Genomic DNA, 21,665 nt, shown 5'->3' with positions numbered 1-21,665 from the left:
TGCGATGAAAGAAGATGAAACTTTTTCTGATTTCTATTCTAGTCTTCTTGAAATTATTTCTGAACTTCGCCACTTAAGCAAATGAGTTAGTGATAAGAAAATTTGTGAAAAAATCTTGAGGTCATTACCTAAAAGATTTCAGATAAGGGTATAAACTATCACTGTATATTGGGATTTGTCTAGTGTGAAAGCAGATGAGGTTGTAGGCTCAATGAAAATTTTTGACGCAACAGAAGTGCCATAACCCAAAGAGAAGTGCTATGACACACCAGAAATTCAGGCACCAGAAATGCTATGACGCAACAGAAGTGCCATGACCCATAGAGATTCAGCATGATTATTTTAGTCATCTTGGGTCTATAATGATTAAATATATTACATGGGAAACCACATTTTGTCAAGGAATTATTCATGTATTGTTCGCTCAAAAGGTAAAATGATTATCAAACCATCATCCTCAAAGGTCGTCGTTGAATCTCCAATATTTTATAATGCATTTAAGGGGATAGATGTGGACCAGTCCTAGCATTCTTAGGTTGCATTAGACTAACTACTTGCCTGTGACAACCCAATTTTCTAAGATTTTAATTCATTTCATTATATTTTTGGTTACCATAATTAATTATCTAATTGTGGTTGCAGATTTTACCCACTTGTGATGTTTAATGGGATAATTTAGTTTTGTTATGTATATATATATATATATATATATATATATATATATATATATATATATATATATATATATGATATCAAATGGAGCTGAGAAGCTTGCTACCAAGTGCCAGCCGTGAGAATTGAGTGAAGAAGAATAAGAGAGATTGGTAATGTGTTGCCGCGGGACCCACAAAAAAAATATTAATGGGATTTGGTTTAGTTAAATTTTATAAATACATATGATATATATATATATATATATATCTCTTGTCTGATCATGAGGAGATGGCAGCCAACATAGTGGGGAGCAAATGAGATATTTTTATATGATAATGGGACCCACCTGTACCAAAGTCATTACAAATGACTTAATTCACATATCAGACTCTCATTTTCTCTCTTCTCAATTACGTTCTCTCGCTTTATCCTCTCAGTTCCCTTTTTCTTTTCTTTTACCATCATTTACAAGCTTGGTTTCTTCTCATCAATTGGAATACTTGGAAGCCGTTTGCGGCTCTTCGAAGAGCACGACGAGGTTTACGCGGTTGTACCATCAATTTCAGCTTTTGGTCTCCCCTTGGCCTTCGAATTTAGAGACCCATTTTAAGGGTTTTGTGCAATCTTGAGGTAGGGGCTCTTAACTCATGATGTTCTTACTCTTTTGTTAATTATACCTCCTAAATTGTTGAAAAGCATGTTTATTTTTGAATTAATTGTATTAAAGATGATGTAAGTGTTATATGTGAGGTTATGATTGAATGTGTTACTTGAGTTGTATGAGAACATGTTTATTTGACTAATTTCCTTGTCTGATAAATTGATTTACCATGCTTATATTATTGTAGAACTTACTAGAATGATATGGGATGGCATGTGTAATTTCCCTAGAGTACTTGTAATGTATGTACAATTGTATAATGTGAAAGCCTTCACTTCCATGGCATTAAGAACATGATGTACATGCATACCATGAGACATGATTGGGAAGATTGTTTTTGAAATGAAAATAGGGAGTTTTGGGAAAAAGTATTTTGATGAAAGTGTTTTTGGAAAACCCGGTCGCCGCGGGGGTACCAAAGGGCCTGAGTGTTAATATAGCCTAGAGGGGACTAGGGAGTCGCCTTGGCGTGGTTGAGCTAGCTGGGCCCCATAATGATGCCGCGGGGGTACCAAGGGTCAGGGACATTAGCCAATCCTCCTCTCGTGTCACTGCGGGGTCACCAAAGGGCGGGTTATATTAACAGTTTGAAAGTGATGGATTTTAAATGTGAAAACGGGGAGCGACATCGGCATGCATTCACATTTCATGGCATTGCATTGTTTGTACTTGAGTTTGGTTAGAATGTTGTATGATCCCCATTCCCATTGACCTATTCTATGTTTGGATTCACGGGGACACAAGATGCGTGTCTTAAGTGTCACCTACTGAGCATATAGCTCACCCTACATACTTATTATTTTTTTCAGGTCATGGCAAAGAAACGGCGGATAACAATCCTCCGCAAACTTGAAAGTAGTTAGAAGGTTGTTTGCTATTTTGTATTTTAACCATTCTATGTATATTCATAGTTGTGGAAATGTAACTAAGTTAGTATTCATGGCCTTGTAATTTAAGAACGAACTTATCTTTTGTTTAATGTAAATGAAATTAATAGAATCATGGTATATATTTCCATGTAATTGTATCATGTAACGTTGTAAGACATGGACTTTAGATCTTAACCATGTATTTTGGGATTGTAATTATGATAATTTAGATTAATTGGTGTGTGCATGTTCTACCATGAGAGGAACTATGTTGAGGTATAATGAATGGGATGCTGGAGTATATTTTTTTGTTTTGTGTATTGGGATAGGTTGTTGAAGGACCACTTTTAGGGGAGGTCATGCCGAAATTTTTGTATAAATGGTTTTAGTTTAGGGTCGTTACATTGCCACAGTCTTTCACCACTATAACTTGCACCATCAAACACTTGGTTAGTTAACAAACCAAGTATTTCTCACTTAGGAGTTTTTGGTTGCATTGTGCACACTCTTATTGCACCACCACAACACATCAAAATGAGTCGTCAACGACGATTTGAGGTTGATGTAGGTTTTATTTATTTATTATCTATTATTAGATATATTGAACCTACGATGGGTAATGTCTTTATGGCACAATGTTGAACGTTATTTTAATAAGGTTGTTATTCCACCATTAAGGGAAGGAAAGACACAATTAGCAGATACATTAATTGACACAATTAGCAGATACAAAGAAAGTGGTAAAATCCCATATCCCTGAAGGATAATTCATCAGTATTGCAGTTGATGCATATAAGACACACGAAAAGTGTGGTAGGCCTATTGATATAAAAAGATAGGGTTAAGTGCATTAAACCCCCCTAAATTTTTTTTTTTTCTCTCTCAAATAGCCCCCTAAACTATTAGAAAGGCACTTAACCCCTTAAACTATGCAATTTGTTGCAAATGGTTAGTTGTCCATCCAAAATTTAATGCTAAAGGCTGTCATGTGAGGCATATGAATGGCAAAAATTTTAAAAGACTGAAATGACCCTAATTACCTTTATATGGATTATATATCTATATATATGTATATATAAATACATGTTATATGTCTACAAAATCCCCAATTCTAAGGACTGTAATTACCATCTTGTTTGAATAAAAGCTTTATTCATAACCATTATAGGAGAGAAAGACTTTCCAGAGAGAGCTACGGTTTGTGGTTTAAGTTTTAACCTTCATGAATTTATAACAGCTCTCTCTGTGTATATAGAGACACATAGAAAATGAGATGGAAATAAATAAATAACTAAATATATATATATATATATATATATAGAGAGAGAGAGAGAGAGAGAGAGAAACTAAGAGAGAATGAGATGGAAATAATATATATATATATATAGCAGTAATAGAATGAGATGAAAAGATGTTAAGGATGAGTTGCTTTAAACATATTAGGACTTCAACTTAAACTAAAAATGAAACTCTAACCAAAGACTCGTAGAAATCCTTCCAAATTCAGAGTGAAATGGTTGATAGTATGGATAAGATGCCTGATTCTCAAAGAGAACTTGCAGAGATTCAAGCAAGCATAGCCGTGAGATTTTGGCAAACATAGCAGGACGAATTCGGATCGGAGCTCCGCGTCGGAGATTCTCTTAATCTTTTTTCAAATCTTTATTTTTCTGGTTTGATATTTAGATTTCGATCTGAATTCGCCCACTATGACCCCATCATCGCCCGAATCAACAACGGTAGCTTCGGCTCGTGCTCGGCCTCTATCATCGCAGCTCAACAGCTATGGCAGTTTTGATATCTCTGACTACCCTACGAACTTCTCCGCCGATGAGCAGAGAGCGAACGAAGAGAGTGAGGAGACCCAAAGACAGAAATAAATAAAATAAATAAATAACTAAAGTCAGCAGCCTATTGGGCTGTTGACACGTGGCATAGTGATATAAATAATCCTTTGCCCTTTTTTCTTTTTGGCGTCATATAATCAAAGTGTTAAATTTAGGTTGTTGTGCTGTCATTATTTGTTTTATTGGTTAATGGGATTGCTTTTCCACATCAGTATATCAAGTTGGAAAACCATACAACAATTTAAGGGCAAAAATGAAATTTAGTTCTTCCGTTAACAGCGGGTTAACGGATTGTCCTTTAGTGCAACATTTTAATAGTTTAAGGGGGTAACTTTTAATTCAGGGGGGTTTCTTGCAATCTGGTGCTAGTTTAGGGGGGTTTAATGCACTTAACCCAAAAAGATATTATTCTCGGGAATATAAAAGAATAAGAGAAAAGAAATAAAAATGTTGGCGCTCCTAAAAATGCTACACTTGCAAATAAAGTAATAAATTGATCGATCAATCTAAATTCAAGTAGCCCTAGAGGAGGCACATTCTTCAGAAGAGGCATAAACCCCATAAGAGATAGAAACCCCAAGAGTGTTATAATCCCCATAAGTTGCATTTGCCCCAACAGTGGCACATACCCCAACAGTGGTATAAGTCCCAGAAGTAGAATTAGCCCTAGAAGAGACATAAATCCAAGAAGTGGTATAAGTCCTAAAAGAGCCATCGGTACTAATATTTGAAAATAACGAGATCTCAAGAAATTATGAAACATTTATGGTGTAAGAATTAACAATATATTATGCTTCGTAGTTTTTCTTAATATTTTATGTAGGTTATGAAAAGTAACAGGTTTCGAGACTTCTGCACTATTTACCAATGAATTGGTTGTCATTGCAACGATGAGGATCGTCTTCGTAGATGGTTGAAATTCTTGACCATTAGCTGATGAATCTAAAAAGGGATTAGTTATTTGCAACTCCATCAGTGCCTTCTTCGCATATGTTCTGAGTGTTGAGAGACCATGCTTACATAAACAGATAAATTGGAAAGTACTGCTATCTTTTAATTAGAACCAATGACTGATTGTCTGAACGCATAAAGCATTTGTTAAAAGGCATCCGGGACAAGCGCATCCATCGGTTGTGATATGGATCAAAAGCCTCCTACTCAATGAAAAGACAAGAAATATAGATCCAATATTTAATCACACCTTGATGCTGCCACAGTGTATACAGTTTACCACTCCGAATAAGAAAATGAAAGCTTGAGTTCAAAGATGCTATAGAACCATAATCACATCTCGAGTATTGAATGAGACAGTTAATTGTGTTGACATAACCAATTTGATGGATAAGGGGAACTGAATCTGAATTATCCTTGGCTTGACATTGATTCTTAGAAATACAACAATCATATTTATGAAGGGGAGAAACTGATCGAAAATCTTTGAAGAAATACAAGAATTATATAAATGAGGGGGAGCACTAAATTGGAAAGGTATTGGCATACAGTATTATTTTTCCTTCGCTCAGGTTTTGTCCCATTGGGTTTTCCTAACAAGGTTTTAATGAAGCAGTTTTAACCTAGATAACACTATTTTCAGTCACACAAGAATATTGTTCTTTTTTCCTTCGCTAAGTTTTTATCCCACTGGGTTTTTCTTAGCAAGGTTATAATGAGGCATGTTGTTGGTGTTGTGAATCCCAAGGGAGAGAGTTATGTATGTATGGGATCCACTCCCCCATTAATGTTATTATTGTATAACCCATTAATAAGTATGTTAAGCAAGTGTGGGCAAGATATATGGAATATGCGTTGGTTATGGGATCTACATCCCATTCATCAGATGAGTATTGTGTTTGTGGAGGCATCACTTATATGTAAATTGGGTCTATAAATATGTGCATTGTATTACATTGGGGGGTATATATGAGAATAAATTACTCTCATCTCTTTGTATTTCCATTTCTTACTCATTCTTTATATGATATATTTATAATAGATACCTTCTTTTCAACTTGCTTCAAGTATACTAATGAACAACTCATTAAAGTTGAGATGACTATTCATGCTTAAAGACAAGTTTACTAATGAAGACAACTCATTAAAGTTGGGGTAATGTGCAAAAAACCGCCCCTAAACTTTACTCTCTCTCCCAAGTATCCTCCCTGATATTTTATTATTACAGAAAGCTCCCTAAATTATCCCTATTTTTACAAAAAGAACTAGGGAACACTGTTCCGTTTAGTTTTGTTTGTGATATAGTCACATGAGCTATGTTAATTTTCTAAAATGCCATGTTTACCCTTGTAATTGTTGGGGACAGAAACCAATAAAACCCCTCAATCTGTGGAGTCAATTGTACATGAACCCTAAGAACATCTCCAATGCCCTCTCAAATGACCTCTCAAACTCAAAATATAGCAAGTGTTTGAAAATAAGGCATTCCAATGGCCTCTCAAAAGACCTCTCATATTTTAAGATTGTCAAAAGTATTGCCAAATATAGCAGCTATCAAATGGCCTATCAAACTCAAAACATAGTAAGTAGATGAAAATAAGGTACTCCAATGGGCTCTCAAAAGACCTCTTATATTTTGAGATTGTCAAAAGTTGCTAAAATGAAAATAAGGTACTCGAATGGGCTCTTAAAATATAGAATGGTTGTTGTGTCAAAAAATAGCATTTTGGATGAAATATTCCATTGGAGTAGAATTGCAAAAATATTGCATTTTGATACTGTAGCTCATCTCAAAATATAGATTTAGTATGGAAATATAGCACTTTGCATTGGAGATGCTCTAATATCAATTCCCTACTAAAATACTACTTGTTTGCACAAGCCTTCAACACTTATACACCAAACCCATCAATTTTTTCATAACCCTCCTACAATCACAAGCACATCGCTGTGATTTATAGTGAGAAAATGAAGGGTCTTTGGTGGAATTCATCTACGTTGCTTAACTAACAACCCCTCGAAAAAGGAAGGACTGGCCTAATGAGCTGCACTACATTCGACTAGCTATACCTAGCTCTACGAGGAGTTAGTCACCTAAGCCTGTAAAGAAACCCACGAGAGGATTAGGCCATCTTATGGATCATTTTTTTTTCCTTTGGCATCGAATTAAACCACATGACCGGAGCAACACTCAGATATCTGTTTCGGTGTTATTTTTTGCATTGATGCTTAGGTGAGGATGTGTCTACAACTTAAATGCCAAAAGACTTGTGGAATTGTTTGGTGAATTGATGCTTAAGTGGGTTATCATGTGTTATAATTTTTTGGGTTAATGTTTGGAGAAATTTTTGTCTATTTTGACAGGGATTGGCTAAGTGTGTTGATCTCCATTAGTGCATTGATGTTTAAGTTAATGGTTGTGATGCAGTGGGTATATGTAGCAATGTGTATTAGGGCTAACTTATGTATGGGTATAATTGATGTTGTATTAGTGATCATATATTGAAAAAAATGAATGATTTTGTTGTTTACAATTAGTGTAGTTTTTCTTGCAGATTCTATTTAGCAAGTGATGAGGAAATTAAGGAGATAGGGTAAGCCAACCGTATTGATAAGGTAATTAAGATAAGGTGACCATCTCATTAGGTAATTAAGGGATATGATTTAATTAGTTCAAAGGTTGCACTAAATATAAGATTAACTAATCCCTTCTTTTCTAAAAGGAAATGCGGAAACGACAACTTCAACTTTCTATAAAAGTGAAACTAGTTAACAAAAAAGGTATGCCATAAATTCTATATTTAATATTTTATCGGATATTCAATAGTAAAGTACTAACTTGGCCGTCGGAGTGCACCCGACCGGCACCACGCCGTTCATCACTTCTCTTGTCTTGCAAGAATGGCCCTCGACTCTTGATTGTGCAGATTTTTGCATCAACAGTTAGCGCCGTATATGGGAACGAATACTAATTGCCAAAGAAGTTATGGCTCCAACGTTCCACACATTTTATTATTATATCACAATATTACTTGCAATAGGCTATGCTAATGCCATCGTTACCCGCCGTCAAGTCTCATGATTTTAAATTTAAAGGCTTCCACAAACACTACCACTCAAAGGGGTTATTTTATTTTCATATGGAGTATTATTTTCAAGGGTCTTATGGGTCAAATTTGAAGACACGTGATGAAGCATTCATGAGCGTATCTGCTTTTAAAAGAAAAGTGATGATAGAGAGATATATAAGGTCTGCTTCCTATATAGAAAAGGGCAGAGCTCAATCAAAATGTCTCTTGAAAATATATATATGTATATATATATATATATATATCTCCTCTCTCACGCAAGCCAATGAGCTTCATTATTCTTATCGGTGCAAAGTGCAAATAAAGGTGCGTGGTGGCCAAGACCTTAAACGAAAATAACAAGAGAAGGCTATAACAGACTTAACTCCATGAAATCCGATACAGAGACGTTGAAGTGGCCAGACTTGGGCTGAAGCTTTGAAAACGGGGAGTCCTGAAAGCTCTAACAACGTGTAAACTAGAAAGACCCAGAAGCTCCTAAAATAACCCAACCCGCGAGTGCATAGAATTTCAGCATTCATGAACATGAACACTAGCGAGTACAGAGAACAATAACCACGAACGCCGGCGAGAAGCTTCAGTCATGAAAAACCGGTGAGACCCGAAAGTGACTAATCAACTGGAAAGAGCTTCAGCGACCAACAAGATTCAAATTGGCTTCGCCAAATACTGTAGGCAAGGTTGTCTGGTAATAGTTCTTTCTCCCCTTCTATTGGTCTATTTTCATCTTTATTTTAATCATGATTTCTTGCTATTGTCTACTTTAATTAGTATTCCATGCATGGGACAGCCCGGCTATACTGAAAGTATCCTTATTTTCTAATAATCCTTTACAAATTAGCATACTATAATAGACTAAGAGCTCTAAGATCATCCCTAGTTATGGAAAACCTTAATTTTTGCAATAACATAGTAAATTAGAGAAAATAAATTCTTTTGAGGTTGGTAGGCATCTCGAAACAATTTTCCATATAATGACCACAAAAAAAGAAAAAAAGAAAAATACTGTCTTTTTTGCTTTGTTAAAGTTCTATGTATAGCTCTTTAACCTTCTGTCAAACACTCAAGAATTATATAGACTAGATGTTGATCAAGTGCCCAATGTCTAGAAGTCCCAAGTGTCTCAATCACTTATATTTTGCATTTGTTGCATTCCCACACCTTCGATCGATGGAAACTAATTCCTCTCCAACACTCCAATTAATAATATAAAAAATAATCATAGAATCATTTGGATTGTCTCTCAACCAACTATCTATCATTTTGTTTCACCGTATAGTACTATTTGGTGGAATATAAAAAATTCCTTGGGAGTTAGAATGCAAGAATAGGGAGGCCTTAAAAAGTAGTGTCACCAATTGGAAGTGTAGCACCTTTAACACGCATCCAGTGAACATTAATATCAGAACACCTAACTAGTTTATAATTTCTTAAGATGGATTTCTTGCTAAAGAATATTATTATTGAAGTAATGTATAACATGCTATGTGAATAAATTTGGTTGAAAGCATGCTACGCACTTAGGGGTGGCAATTTTTACCGCCCCGCTCGGGCTCCGCCCCGTCCTACCCTGTTAATAATGGATATGAAAACAACTTTTATACCGTTGGGGCAGGCATGGATACAAACTTTGAACCCATCACGTGTAACGACCCTAGCTGATGCCAAAATTTTAAAAAAATTCGGCATAACCTCCCCTAAAAATGGGCCTTCAACAACCTGTCCCAATACACAAAACACTTTAAAATCATCTAGCATCCCATTCATCCGTTCATTATACCTTAACATAGTTCCTTTCATGGTGGAACATCCACACACCAATTAATCTAAATTATCATAATTACAGTCCCAAAATACATGGTTAAGATCTAAAGTCCATGTCTTACAACGTTACATGATACAATTACATGGAAATATATACCATGATTCCATTAGTTTCATTTACATTAAACAAAAGATAAGTTCGTTCTTAAATTACAAGGCCATGAATACTAACTTAGTTACATTTCCACAACTATGAATATACATAGAATGGTCAAAATACAAAATAGCAAACAACCTTCTAACAACTTTCAAGTTTGCGGAGGATTGTCATCCGCCGTTTCTTTGCCATGACCTGAAAAAAATAATAAGTATGCAGGGTGAGCTATATGCTCAGTAGGTGACACTTAAGAAACACATCTTGTGTCCCCGTGAATCCAAACATAGAATAGGTCAATGGGAATGGGGATCATACAATATCGAGATAATACAACATTCCAATCAAACTCAAGTACAAACAATGCAATGCCATGAAATGCGAATGCATGCCGATGTCGCTCCCCGTTTTCACATTTAAAATCCATCACTTTCAAACTGTTAATATAACCCGCCCTTTGGTGACCCCGCAGCGACACGAGAGGAGGATTGGCTAATGTCCCTGACCCTTGGTAACCCTGCGGCGTCATTATGGGGCCCAGCTAGCTCAACCACGCTAGGGCGACTTCCTAGTCCCCTCTAGGCTATATTAACACTCCGGCCCTTTGGTACCCCCGCGGCAACCGGGTTTTCCAAAAACACTTTCATCAAAATACTTTTCCCCAAAACTCCCTATTTTCATTTCAAAAACAATCTTCCCAATCATGTCTCATGGTATGCATGTACATCATGTTCTTAATGCCATGGAAGTGAAGGCTTTCACATTATACAATTGTGCATACATTACAAGTACTCTAGGAAAATTACACATGCCATCCCATATCATTCTAGCAAGTTTTACAACAATATAAGCATGGTAAATCAATTTATCAGACAAGGAAATTAGTCAAATAAACATGTTCTCATACAACTCAAGTAACACATTTAATCATAACCTCACATATAACACTTACATCATCTTTAATACAATTAATTCAAAAATAAACATGCTTTTCAACAATTTAGGAGGTATAATTCACAAAAGAGCAAGAACATCATGAGTTAAGGGCCCCTACCTCTAAATTGAACAAAACCCTTAAAATGGGTCTTGAAATTTGAACTCCCAAAGAGGACCAAAAGCTGGAATTTCTGGTACTAGCACGTAGAGCTCGTCGTGCTCGTCGTTTTGCCTCAAACGGCACCTAAATCCGCCAAAAATTGAGAGAGAAATCAAGGATTGAAGTTGAAAAAGAAAAAAGAAAAGAAAAAAAACAAAAGTAGCGAGAGAGAGATTTAAGCTGCCCGAGAGAGAAAGCAAATTGGAATTAATTGGGTCTGTAATGACCCTTATATCTCAGGTGGGCCCCACAGTTGAAAAGTTATTATACTAATTATATATATAGATAAGTCAAAAACTTTACATTCTCCTCAACTTTAAAAAAGATTTCGTTCCCGAAATCAAGACATACCTGGAGAAGAAAACAACTCTGGATACTTGGAGTGAACCTCCTGTTCGAGCTCCCAAGTAGCCTCCTCGACTCCGTGGTGTCTCCAAAGGATTTTCACCATTGGTATCGTCTTGTTCCTCAACACCTTTTGTTGTGTGTCAAGAATCTGAACTGGTCCTTCCTCGTAGGAAACATCCTCATCAATGTCTACATCAACCTAACTCAAAATGTGAGATGGATCTGGCTCGTACTTCCGTAACATCAATACATGGAAAACATTATGGACCCATCCAACTGTGGTGGCAAAGCAAGTCTGTAGGCAACCTCTTCTACACGGTCCAAAATCTCAAATGGTCCAATGAATCGTGGCGACAACTTGCCACTTTTCTCGAATCGCATCAATCCCTTCCGTGGAGAAACCCGAAGAAAAATGTGGTCTCCCACCTCAAAGGATAACGACCGTCTCCGCTTATCCACATAACTCTTCTGTTGGCTCTGAGCTGTAAGTAACCTCTGTCTTATCAACTTAATCTTCTCAGTAGTCTCGAGTACAATGTCAGGTCCTAAGGCGACTGTCTCGCCTACCTTAGTCCAACAAACAGGAGACCTACAAGGTTTACCATACAACGCCTCAAATGGAGCCATCTGAATGCTCGCCTGATAACTGTTGTTGTAGGCAAATTCAATAAGTGGAAGGTGATCCTCCCAACTACCACCCAAGTTAAGCACACATGCCCGAAGCATATCCTTCAAAATCTGGATAGTACGCTCCGACTGACCGTCAGTCTGCGGATGGAATGCCGTACTCAGGTGCAACGCTGACCCAAACGCTACTTGAAGTCCTTCCCAAAACTTCGAAGTGAACTTAGCATCCCTATCTGAAACAATGGTTACTGGAACTCCATGCAACCTTACAATCTCCTTCACATAAAGAACACCAAGCTTCTCTGTATCATCTATTGCCTTAATAGGCAAAAAGTGAGCCGTCTTGGTCAATCTGTCAATGATGACCTATACGGACTCATTGCCCCTTCGTGACCTTGGAAGACCTGTCACAAAATCCATAGCAATATGATCCCATTTCCATTGTGCTACAGGTAATGGTTGTAACAAACCGGCTGGTCTCTGATGCTCGGCCTTCACTTGCTGACAGGTAAGGCATCTAGCCATAAACTGTGCAACATCTTTTTTTATCTCGTTCCACCAATACTGACGTCTCAAATTGTGATACATCTTGGTACCACCTGGATGAACTGCAAAGCGGGAAGTGTGAAACTCCCGTAAGACGTCCTCACGACAAACTGTAGGAACCACCAACAAACCCCTGAACCGTAAACCCCCATCTGTATACAAAGCCCAATCTTTCACTGTCTCACCACTGGAGATCAAAGCGTGAATGGCATCTAAATCCGGGTCCTGTCTTTGTGACTCAATCACTCGTACAACAAGAGTAGGCTGAGCCATAAGACTAAACAAGAATGCCGGCTCGCTGTCAACATCATCATCAAAACAATACAATCCCATCTCTACCAAATCCTTAAGCATCTTCCACTTCCGAATAACCAGACAGGCCAAAGTTCCATGAGATTTTCGGCTTAAGGCATCTGCTACCACATTTGCCTTGCCCAGATGATACTGCAAGTCAAAATTATAATCTTCCAAGAATTCAACCCATCTTCTCTGTCTATTGTTTAAGTCCTTTTGGGAGAAAAGGTACTTGAGACTTTTATGATCCGAGTACACCTCGAATCTCTCACCATACAAGTAGTGTCTCCAACACTTCAAAGCAAACACAACTGCCACCAACTCTAAATCATGAGTAAGGTAGTTGTACTCGTGAGTCTTCAACTGCCGAGACCCATAAGCCACTACTCTACTATCCTGCATCAACACACACCCTAAACCATCACGTGAAGCATCACAATAGATCACATAACCCAAGCCACGCTCAGGTATCACCAACACTGGAGCCGTAGTCAATCTTGTCTTCAATTCCTGGAAAGATGACTCATAGGCTTCATTCCATGCAAACTTAATCCCTTTCCGGGTTAAACGGGTCATAGACGCTGCTAAACGGGAGAAATCTTTCACAAATCTCCGGTAGTAACCCGCTAGACCAAGAAAACTACGGATCTCAAACACATTCTTGTGTTGCTCCCAATTCAAAACAGCTTCAATCTTTGATGGATCAACTGACACTTCACCTTCTGAAACAACATCTCCCAAAAACTTCACCTCTTGTAGCCAAAACTCACATTTCTCATATTTGGCATACAACCGGTGCTCCCGCAAAATCTGTAAAACAATACTTAAATGGATCTCGTGTTCCTCCCGAGATCGTGAATACACAAGGATGTCATCCACGAAAACTACCACAAACTGGTTTAAGTAATCGTGAAAGACGCGGTTCATTAAGTCCATGAATACCGCTGGAGCATTAGTCAAGCCAAAAGGCATAACAAGGAACTCATAGTGTCCATACCGTGTACGGAATGCTGTCTTCGGGATATCCTCATCCCTAACCCGCAACTGATAATAGCCAGACCTCAAGTCAATCTTGGAGAAACAACTGGCTCTCCTCAACTGATCAAATAAATCATCTATCCTTGGCAAATGATACTTGTTCTTGATGGTGGCGCGATTCAACTTCCGATAATCGATGCACAACCTCAAAGAACCATCTTTCTTCTTAGCAAACAAGACCGGTGCTCCCCATGGTGACACACTCGGTCGGATGAAACCTTTCATCCTTAAATCATCAAGTTGTCTTTTTAATTCCTCCAATTCAACTGGTGCCATACGATACGGTGCCATAGAAATCGGCGCGGTACCTGGCATTAACTCAATAGAGAACTCCACTTCTCGGTGTGGAGGCAACTCTGTCAAATCCTCCGGAAACACATCCAGAAAATCACGAACAACTGCAGGATAATATTCTTCCACAACATCATCCTCTTCGGCTATAAGGCTAGCCAAAAAGTAATCACCACGACTCTGTCCACGAATTCCATAAAACGATGAAATGTGGGAATCACTCCGATCTCCCACGAAAAAGAAACAGTCTCCCTCCGGAGTACAAACTGTAACCCTTCCTCTGAAACAGTCGATCGTGGCATGAAAAGAAGCTAACCAATCCATCCCGAGAATGACATCAAAGCTAGTCATTTCTAGGAGGATAAGGTCAAACATAAAAGTCCGCCCAGCTATCACAATGGAACAGTCCCTCACGACTCGGCTCAAAGACACTGAAACTCCAACTGGCGTATCAACACATAACGCCCCATCCATAAAACTGACCTCTAACCCCAATGTAAGTGCAAATGATGATGAAATGAAAGAATGAGATGCACCAGAATCAAACAAAACAAGGGCCCAAGGACCAAACACTGGAAATATACCTCGGAGAACTGAAGATCCAAGAGATGCATCAGTCGATGATGTAAGGGCAAAGACACGCCTCTGCGGTGCCTATGCCTGTGAACCACTAATTTGAACACCAGACTGTTATGCCGACACAGTAGGAGTATCCCTCCTAGCTGGTCGTGAACCTTGAGAAGATAAAGCAGGTTGTGGTGGTGGCGGCTGTGGTCTGAAACCTGATTGAACCGTAGCCGACTGTAACGGCCTCTGCCGTGACCCTCTGCCACTAGTGGTGCCTGCTCCCTGCCTCGGACAGTCCTGAATCAAATGACCCTGCTGGCCACACCCATAACAAGCCTTCGGAGCTGAAGAAACTGAAGTCCATCTCATGGGACAACTAGACTTGTAATGCCCAAGCTGCTGACATTGAAAACAAACAACTGCACTCCTATCAGACCCAGCTGGCAACGGAGTGGTAGGAGCAGATCGTACAGACTGCTGTCCCTGAAACTGAGATGGACTGCCCCTGTTCCTTTTCCAAGAAGATCCTTCTGAAGATGGCCCTGCATCCCTCTTTTGCTTCAACTGCTCTCTTCTTGCATCCTTCTCTTTATTATCAGGTTCCAGCATTAAAGCCCTTTCCACTGCTTCAAAGTAAACCTTAATGAACTGTGCTGTGATCAACGGCCTCATCCGATCATTAAGACCAGAAACAAACTTCCGAGTCTTGTTAACTTCATCTCTCACCATTTCTGGAGCAAAGCGAGAAAGTGAAGTGAACTTGTTTTCATATTCTGCCACTGACATGCTCCCTTGGATAAGGTTATGAAACTGGTCTTGTAACTCCCATCTTTTGGAAAGCGGAAAGTACTTTTCATAAAACAATTCCTTGAACTTGTCCCAACTCATCTCTTCCACCTTGTATCGGCTCGTAACCGACTTCCACCATAATTTAGCATCCTTAGCAAACTTATAAGTAGCTAGGATGATCTTCAAATGATCCTCTGTCACATCCATAGAAGTCAATTGAGTTTCAACTTGCTCCATGTAGTCATCTGCTATCATTGGATCCGCACCGCCCTCAAACATAACCGGCATCAGCTGAGAAAACCCCTTAATAATCTTGAGACGCTTCTGAGCTGGCATCTCCTCAACTTGAACTGTAGGTTGTGGTGCCGACTGTGACTGAGCAGCAATCGTTGCCCTCACGACATTTTGCAACAAACGATTAAACTCCAATGTCACAGAACCTTCACCCACTTCTACGGGTGCTTCAACATTATCCCCCTTTATGGGGACAGCTCTTAGGGGAATTAAGTCCCTAAGAAGTGTGTCCTCATCATTTAGCTCCTCCGGATTGAAGCTGGAGCTCTCACCAACATCACCCCTAGTCGGTCTAGGGCCAACTTCCCTGATTTCCTCACGCCGTGACATCGTTCTATAAAACAAAGGAAACAATTCAATAACGATAACACTAAGGTCCAACCGTGAACAACCCAACGCAAAAACATACTGTACAAACATTTAGCATGTAATACTATGCAATGAACACATTAATGTAAGCATATAAACACATAAGCACGTAAGCAAGTAAGCAGTTAAGCATGCTTTTTCACATAGCAAAACACTTTTCCAAACAAGGAAATAACAATGCAAATGACTTCCTAGACAACCCTAGGCAAGCCTCTACCCGTCGTCCTAATAGTATTCGAACCATCGCTCTGATACCAAATTTGTAACGACCCTAGCTGATGCCAAAATTTAAAAAAAATTTGGCATAACCTCCCTTAAAAATGGGCCTTCAACAACCTGTCCCAATACACAAAATACTTTAAAATCATCTAACATCCCATTCATCCGTTCATTATACCTTAACATAGTTCATTTCACGGTGGAACATCCACACACCAATTAATCTAAATTATCATAATTATAGTCCCAAAATATATGGTTAAGATCTAAAGTCCATGTCTTACAACGTTACATGATACAATTACATGGAAATATATACCATGATTCCATTAGTTTCATTTACATTAAACAAAAGATAAGTTCGTTCTTAAATTACAAGGCCATGAATACTAACTTAGTTACATTTCCACAACTATGAATATACATAGAATGGTCAAAATACAAAATAGCAAACAACCTTCTAACAACTTTCAAGTTTGCGGAGGATTGTCATCCGCCGTTTCTTTGCCATGACCTGAAAAAAATAATAAGTATGCAGGGTGAGCTATATGCTCAGTAGGTGACACTTAAGACACGCATCTTGTGTCCCCGTGAATCCAAACATAGAATAGGTCAATGGGAATGGGGATCATACAATATCGGGATAATACAACATTCCAATTAAACTCAAGTACAAACAATGCAATGCCATGAAATGCGAATGCATGCCGATGTCGCTCCCCGTTTTCACATTTAAAATCCATCACTTTCAAACTGTTAATATAACCCGCCCTTTGGTGACCCCGCAGCGACACGAGAGGAGGATTGGCTAGTGTCCCTGACCCTTGGTAACCCCGCGGCGTCATTATGGGGCCCAGCTAGCTCAACCATGCTAGGTAGACTTCCTAGTCCCCTCTAGGCTATATTAACACTCCGGCCCTTTGGTACCCCCGTGGCGACCGGGTTTTCCAAAAACACTTTCATCAAAATACTTTTCCCTAAAACTCCCTATTTTCATTTCAAAAACAATCTTCCCAATCATGTCTCATGGTATGCATGTACATCATGTTCTTAATGCCATGGAAGTGAAGGCTTTCACATTATACAATTGTGCATACATTACAAGTACTCTAGGAAAATTACACATGCCATCCCATATCATTCTAACAAGTTTTACAACAATATAAGCATGGTAAATCAATTTATCAGACAAGGAAATTAGTCAAATAAACATGTTCTCATACAACTCAAGTAATACATTTAATCATAACCTCACATATAACACTTACATCATCTTTAATACAATTAGTTCAAAAATAAGCTTGCTTTTCAATAATTTAGGAGGTATAATTCACAAAAGAGCAAGAACATCATGAGTTAAGGGCCCCTACCTCTAAATTGAACAAAACCTTTAAAATGGGTGTTGAAATTCGAACTCCCAAAGAGGACCAAAAGCTGGAATTTCTAGTACTAGCACGTAGAGCTCGTCGTTTTGCCTCAAACGACACCTAAATCCGCCAAGAATTGAAAGAGAAATCAAGGATTGAAGTTGAAAAAGAAAAAAGAAAAGAAAAAAAATAGAAGCAGCGAGAGAGAGATTTAAGCTGCCCGAGAGAGAAAGCAAACTGGAATTAAATGGGTCTGTAATGACCCTTATATCTCAGGTGGGCCCCACAGTTGAAAAGTCATTATACTAATTATATATATATAGATAAGTCAAAAACTTTACATCACGGGTCAGGAGACAGGTACGAGATCTGACCCATTTCCGCCCCGCCCCGCCCCACCCCGCTAACATATAATTCTATTTAATATTATATATTTTATATAATATTAATAACTTATAAGTTACAACCCTAACTGAAATGATATTATACTACAGCCAGCGGCATCAATGTAATCTGTCCTTCTCTCTCTCTCACTCTCTCATGACTTGTGGTTTTGATATTGTAATTGGTCACGTAATCTTTGTAGTTGTTCTCACCTTAACATATCTCTTAGCCGGCTGTGAAATGAAAAACTTGGAGCAAAGTTAGTGTAATACCCCTAATTTTAAAAGGATATTTCTGGAATTTAATTTATTATTTAGTTGCATTTTATGTGATTATTTGCTTAAATTGTTTTATTTAATTATTTGTTAAGTGTTTTATTTTGTTTATTTATTTAATTGGAATTGTTTGTTTAAGTGGTTCATTGTGTGTTCAGTGTAGTTAATTATTTAATTGATATTACTTAATTGAATTTAGTTAATTATTTAATTGAATATTTTTAATGAAATTTAATTCTTTTTCTGTCTTAAACTTAAACGTTACTGTAATTGCTGTTGCTCACATATAGTTTTACATTAGGTTTAAGCTTTACATGGGTAGCCGACGTTGTTTATAACACAGGATGGTTTATGGGCCGAGTTGGGATCTGTTTCTAATCTTACAAGGATTAGGGTTTTAGGGATTAAAGCTTATAAATACACCATGATAATAAGTCTAGGGTTACAATCAAAGCACTTAGTTCACAGACGTAACCTATGTTCTGTAAACAAATAAACAGAGGGTTTAGAGCAGAGTATTGAAAGGTCTGTCAAAGGGAGAAGTTAGGAGGACAACGAGGAAAGGCTAAAGGTAAGTTCTAACCTCATCTCTTTCCTTTTTACTCGTGTTCTTTGCATGCCTAAGTAGTTCCAGGAAATCATGAAACGGAATTAATTGACTATACATGTTTAGAACTCATTACATCAGTATGTGTTGAAACTTATTATAAACTGCTTGTCTTGTGTCCAACTGTGTAATTATTCTTTTAAATTACTGTTAATTAATGCATGAAGGAGGTAGATGGGTTTTCTTTGGGTAGGTCTGAACACAAATAAAAGGGTTAGAAGCTGTAATAGAGAGGGACGGATGTAGTACAGTCAAACAGAGATGAAACAAGCAACAGAGGAGAGGGGGAAGAGGAGACGGCTCCATGGAACCATAGAGCCGGCTCTACATGGTTAGGAGCCAGCTCTACCATGGTTGGAGGCGGCTCCACCTTGTGGGAGCCTGCTCTCCTTGTGTTTGTCCAGTTTTTTTGAGTTTCTGTGAGTTCTGGATTGATTTTTGACATGGCAGATGTGTGTAGGAGCTGTGAATGGGAATTGTGGTTGATGTCTGAGATTAATTTAGGTCTTCAGAGGGCTTGTTAATGCATATTCACCCAATTAATATTATTTTTTGGAACAGTATACAATTTCTAAGAAAACTACTAGACTGTTTTGGAGATTTAGGATTTAAACTACACCATTTTAGGTGTAGCAGTTTATTTGGGAATGGAGTTAGGCTATGATCATATTTCTGTAATGGACTATAATCATGCAGGACTATAGAATGAATTACATGCCTATAATGGATGAAAGATGTATACTTACATTAACTGTTTTATTCACTCTTGAACAACTGTGTAGTATTATAGGATAAGTATGTAAATTTGTAAAACAAATCTTTCATGCTTACTTGGATTTAATTAAGGGTTATATACAGGGTCTGTAATATCCATCATGGAACTGTGTGGATGAGTGTTGAGTAGACTAGTTAAAGAACAAAGTTTTAACATGTTTAATGTGAAGCAGTTGATGTTTACAATTGAGTGATTAACTGTCGATTGTTGGATATTTTGTATAGTTGGTAATTATTTTTATTACTCACGTTGTCAACTGTGGATGTTGGATTATTGTTGAATATACTATATAGTTGATAATTACATATATTACCTATGTTGTCAACTGTAGATGTTGGATTATATGCACCGGTATGGGACGGTGGCATGCCTAGGTTTGGATTAGTTTCAAAATACTAAATCCTACCTACACGGAATAAGGGAATGGATATTAAAATAAATCCTACTTATAATTGAGTCAAAGAAGCTGCATTAGCTGAATGACTACTCGGATTACTCGTGAGTTATGTTAAGTCAAAGAAGCTGCACAAGCTGAATGGCTAACTGGACTTTCTATGGTTAGGACGGACTTTAAATATACGTTATGATACTGCGATCTGAGCTTGAGTCTCAGAGTCGTTGGTTAGGGAGCGTATATGCAATAGGATGCATAACTGGATATGAGAGGTTGAGGTATACCCTGTTAGGTCTAGGTACTCATGCCCACCTTTGGGTGCGTTTTCGCATGTTGCATTCTACTTAGGTTGAGACCCCCTCCATAGTCCAGTGAGAGTCCTGTAGTGTGGATATAATTATGTATCGGACTATTAGCTATTGTTGAATTGCTTAGGATGTATATGCGTATCGAGTTTCTTCCTGGATTATAGTAGGTTAGAACTTGTTCGTGGGCCTGACCCACTTCTATTTTTTAGGTACTCGTCAGTTCTGGACTTAGACCTGATCGTGCTGAGCAGAGACTACTACTCACTCTTTCGACGACGTAGGACTCTCTCCGTAATCTATTTTTGGATGTTTTTTTTCAGTTATCGATATTTCAGTTTGGATTATTATTAGGGGTCCACTAGAGATGGATTCCTGAGTTGTTTAATCTATTGGAGGTTTTTGGATTATTGGGATTTAAGTATTTATTCTAATGAATTTTATTTTAGTTTCTTCCAGCTTGTAATATTTATTCTTAGTTGATTTTGTCATCTGTGTTCGCTTTTAAAATATTAATTGTTTGATATTCTCTCGGGTTTGGGCCTGGGCTGATCAACCCGTTTCTCGGATCCGAGGGGTATCACAGTTAGGTAGTACTGTTTAAGCAACCTTTCTTCATCTTCCAATGCTAAGCCCTAATTATATATCTTTTTGGCTTTCCAAGTTGCAATCTTCAAACTGTTCATTAATTTGTAATGTAAATTATGCATTTTTGGTTCATTAATTTCACAAATGAAGAATATGTTCTTGTGATATATAACATTATATATATATTGTTTTCCCTAATTTTTCTGCTTGTATTAAATATCAAATTTAAACAAAATCTGCCTATCATTTTCTTTAAAAAAAAAATTATAAATCTGTAAATCTTTAAATTTCATATTTTATTTAGTAGATTTATTCATTAAAAAAATCATAAAGTTAGTGTTTTTCCTTGATATGATGGGTGATCACACATTCTTGAAAATCTTTCTATAAATCTCGAGGACATGAGAGTCTTGGGAGATTGCAGATGACAGATTGAATAACAGCAGCTTAAGTCCCAAAAAGTGGAAGGAAAAAAATTGTTAACGGGGCGGGCATAGGGCAAA

At 37.8% G+C, this 21,665-nt stretch overlaps 1 long non-coding RNA gene across 1 annotated transcript; it reads right to left on the bottom strand.

The window, feature by feature from the left end:
* Window positions 1–9,974: 9,974 nt before the first annotated feature.
* On the bottom strand, window positions 9,975–17,114 carry LOC132314827 (uncharacterized). The gene is made up of 2 exons (XR_009483515.1): window positions 16,925–17,114; window positions 9,975–10,187 (listed from the first exon to the last, which is right to left on the bottom strand). It is a non-coding gene; the product is annotated as an uncharacterized LOC132314827 (long non-coding RNA).
* Between the last annotated feature and the right edge of the window lie 4,551 nt (window positions 17,115–21,665).

The sequence above is a fragment of the Cornus florida genome, unplaced genomic scaffold (genome assembly GCF_030987335.1).
Source record: "Cornus florida cultivar Cherokee Brave unplaced genomic scaffold, ASM3098733v1 CherokeeBrave_3.0.0_Hap2_Chr06, whole genome shotgun sequence".
NCBI lineage: Eukaryota > Viridiplantae > Streptophyta > Magnoliopsida > Cornales > Cornaceae > Cornus > Cornus florida.
This window is presented reverse-complemented; position numbering and strand designations above follow the sequence as displayed.